The sequence below is a fragment of the Aquarana catesbeiana genome, linkage group LG05 (genome assembly GCF_042186555.1).
Source record: "Aquarana catesbeiana isolate 2022-GZ linkage group LG05, ASM4218655v1, whole genome shotgun sequence".
Classification (NCBI taxonomy): Eukaryota; Metazoa; Chordata; class Amphibia; order Anura; family Ranidae; genus Aquarana; species Aquarana catesbeiana.
The window spans coordinates 257,378,482-257,382,613 of NC_133328.1; the positions used below are offsets into that span (position 1 = coordinate 257,378,482).

At 42.4% G+C, this 4,132-nt stretch overlaps 1 long non-coding RNA gene across 1 annotated transcript in view; it reads left to right on the forward strand.

Moving 5' to 3' along the window:
• The first annotated feature begins 2,070 nt into the window (after nt 1-2,070).
• The window catches only part of LOC141144746 (uncharacterized), a 102,146-nt gene continuing 100,084 nt past the window's right edge, over nt 2,071-4,132 (forward strand). Inside the window, exon 1 of the long non-coding RNA XR_012244453.1 lies at nt 2,071-2,238. This is a non-coding gene — a long non-coding RNA (uncharacterized lncRNA). The remainder of the gene's footprint in view (nt 2,239-4,132) is intronic.

The following is a 4,132-nucleotide window of genomic DNA, read 5'->3' on the forward strand; positions in this document are numbered from 1 at the left end:
TGAACTATTGCTCCCCAGTTCCGGCAGTACTCATGCAGCCCCAGACCATGATACTCCCACCACCATACTTGACTCTAAGCAAGATAAACACTTGTCTTTGTATTCCTCACCTGGTTGCCGCCACACACGCTTGACACCATCTGAACCAAATAAGTTTATCTTGGTCTCATCAGACCACAGGACAAGGTTCCAGTAATCCATGTCCTTAGTCTGCTTGTCTTCAGCAAACTGTTTGCAGGCTTTCTTGTGCATCATCTTTAAAGGAGGCTTCCTTCTGGGTTGACAGCCATGCAGACCAATTTGATGCAGTGTGCGGCGTATTGTCTGAGCACTGACAAGCTGCCCTCCACCCCTTCAACCTCTGCAGCAATGCTGGCAGCACTCATACGTCTATTTCCCAAAGACAACCTCTGGATATGATGCTGAGCACGTGCACTCAACCTCTTTGGTGGACTATGGTGAGGCCTGTTCTGAGTGGAACCTGTCCTGTTAAACCACTGTATTGTCTTGGCCACCGTGCTGCAGCTCAGTTTCAGGGTCTTGACAATCTTCTTATAGCCTAGGCCATCTTTATGTAGAGCAACAATTCTTTTTTTTTCAGATCCTCAGAGAGTTCTTTGCCATGAGGTGCCATGTTGAACCTACAGTGACCAGTATGAGAGAGTAAGAGCAATAATACCAAATTTAACAGACCTGCTCCCCATTCACACCTGAGACCTTGTAACACTAACGAGTCACATGACATCGGGGAGTGAGAATGGCTAATTGGGCCCAGTTTGGATATTTTCACTTAGGGGTGTACTGACTTTTGTTGCCAGCGGTTTAGACATTAATGGCTATGTGTTGAGTTATTCTGAGGGGACAGCAAATTTACACTGTTATACAATAGTGTAAAAATGTAGTGCTAAAACAAAAACATAACCAAAAAACATGTGTTTAAATAAATGTGGTTCAATAACCTGTGGGTAACTGAGTTCTTCTTTTTTTGGTCTGCTCCAGGCCACCTGTTGATTGCAGTTGCACTCATTCTTTTCTCTCCACACTCTTTTTATTGAATACGAGATCTGGATGCCCCCTACTGTACGTACGATCCCTTTCGGGTGGTGGATACCACTGCAGCTGTTCCAGCTAAGGTGAGATGTCCTTTGAGATCCGGAACCTCCACCTTCTTCCAGGACAGCCATCCATCTGGATCTCTAAGCCTGTTTGATTCAGTGTCACCGGCATCCGAATCCACCTGTTCTGGTAAGAGTGTTTAACCTCTTTCTACTTCAAGATTTCCATGTAGATGAATTATATACCAGAGAATTTCTTCACTCACACTGGATTTCACTTTTTATTGCACTGTGGGACTTTACTATTCATGTTGTTTATACTCACATTATAGTGGGTCATTACCCACAGGTTATTGAACCACATTTATTTAAACACATGTTTTTTGGTTATGTTTTCGTTTTAGTGCTACATTTTTACACTATCTCATTTGAATATTTGTCATATTTTTGTGTAGCAGCTTTGTTTCTTTTCACTGGGTTAGCGCTGTTATATTACTGTTTTCACACTGTTATACAAGCTGTACACTCACTACTTTACATTGTAGCAACGTTTCATTTCTTCAGTGTTGTCACATGAAAAGATATAATAAAATATTTACAAATCAAATTGTACTCACTTTTGTGAGATATAGTGTGTGTGTGTGTGTGTGTGTGTGTGTATATATATATAAAAACTTAATCATTCATAATTTTTTTTATATATGTGTCATACATTAATTTGTCAAATATTCTCAATGTTCTAAATAATTATGTTCTTGTATCAGTTGTTTTTTAATGTTCGCGCTCCTTTACTAGTTTTACGTGTCATATATATGCCTTTGAATCTGGTTGTAAATAAGTTTTATACATGGTCTTGGTCCGCTGGCCCGTCTAGTTCCACAGCCGCGGCCAGAATGCATTTAAGCTACTCGTTCACAGAAACTGACAGGCCAGTAGAAGGAGCTGTATGCTCCGAGCGCGTAGCCTAGTTTCCTGTCCTTCCCACACCGAGTTCCGCCCATCGGGTAACGTCATTTCCCTCCGTGCGGTCCACGCCAAGCAGCCAGGATCCCCTTCACTTCCTGCTTTGGAATCAGAGTCCTATACAGGCACAAACACTGCCGAACGCTGGGAAACCAGACTGCTGGCACCCCTCGAGGAGGACTTTCCATAAAACAGATATGCCTTTGATGTCTTCTCCTGTGTAAGTGCATTATTTTGCGCTAATAAATAATCTTGTAATATTACACTTAGATGCGCCTCCCTCCCTTCCCTTCCTCTTTATTAAAATCAAAGCCCTGCAAAAAATAGCACATTCTACAAGGAGTATTTATACTTGGATTGAGAGAGAGGGAGAATTTGAATATAACAGTGCAGGAAGCAGAACAGGGGTCAGACATTAACGGAGGGTGGAATGGGAAGGATAATATGATAAAGGGCTTCCCATGTTACAAAGAAACACTGGCAATTACAGTACTATTTGTACTACATGATTAACTTCAGTGCAAAATGAATCAATGTATTAACCATTTCTTTGCTGCCAATGTAAAGCAAACGGCAGAACAGATTCTACCTGTCCAGGTCAGTGCGCCTTACGTCGGCTGAATTCCCCAACCTGCTATAAGCTTGTGCTCACGTCAGTGACCATGATCCTTCTAAATGTGCCGATTAAATAAATTGCTTTGATCAGCAGCTGACAAGCTGCTGATTTTAGCAATTCATTCAAAAAGTTACTATTGTGTCACAACATTTTGCCCCTTATTCTTTTTTTTTTTTTTTTAATTTTTTATTTATAACAGGAAAGGGGCCCACATGGACCAACATAATACAAAGTGATAAATAGTACAATATATCATCATCTAACAGATTTCGTAACACACCTACATGACTCAGTTGACATTGTTGAAATAAGTTTACATCATGGTAGGCACAATTGAAATTTTTGTTCAAATATTATTCTCGCTCACTTTGCGGCGATTCTGTGGCTACATCTGGGAAGTGTGTTTGTTATTATCGAGCAATCCCCCAAATTGGAGGTGGTCATATGTGCTTCCTAAGGTGTGGTGTGTTGGGATAGTACAGTCCCATGAGCTCCGTCCCTACTTTTTCCTTTTTCTCAAGTAGTGTAGAAGTGTCCTACAGTAGGGGGAGAAAGAAAGAGTGGTAGGAGGAGAGGTGGGAAAGGAGAGGGGAAAAGGGGGGGTGGGAAGAGTGTTCCCCGTAATCATGGAGTGTCTGGGGGAGTCAGGTCAGGAGTACGTCTGCAATGCTCTATGTCCTGTATACAGAGTTTGGGGGTTTAACTTTGTGTTGTGGGTGTTCATTCACTATTGTGGGTTCTCGTAGAGCCTGACCCTCAGCTGAGAATATGAATATGTTCCATAGCTGCCATGTTTTGGAGAACTTCTCTTGTCTGTTTTGCGCAGTGTGAATGAGGTCCTCCACTTTTTTGAGCCATAAATCTATGGTTGGTGGAATTGGGGATTTCCAATGCAATGGGATACAGGCTTTGGCTGCGTCTAGAAGATGTTGGATCACAGAATTTTTGTATGTCTTTGTGGGTATGTTTGATGCATCTAGGAGGAAGAATGCTGGGTCGTCAGTGATGTTGTGGTCTGTGAATTTCTGTACCGTCTCCCGGATTGTTCGTCAAAAGTTCGTCAGTCTAGGACATGACCAGAATACATGCAACAGAGTCCCTTTTTCTGCCCGGCAGCGCCAACAGAGGTCAGACGTCGTCAGGAAAAATTTGTGTAACAGTGCTGGGGTTCTGTACCATCTTGATAAAATTTTGTAATTTGTCTCCTGAGTTTTGGCACATATAGAAGATTTGTGCGTGAATCTAAGAATTTGTTGTCTCTTGGTTGTGTTAAATCTACAGTCTAGTTCTTTCTCCCACTTAAGCAAGCCCGGTGGCAGAAAATTTGCTGGGGGTGTATTTAAGAGGTTGTAGGTCAGGGAGAGCGTGTGTGGTAGTACCCCCGAGGTCGAATATAGATCTTCAAAGGTGGTGAGCGGTTGGTTACTACCCATGGGAGGCTGGATGGAGCTAAGGAAATGGTTCAACTGAAGCGATCTCAGGAAGTCCAGGGGAAACG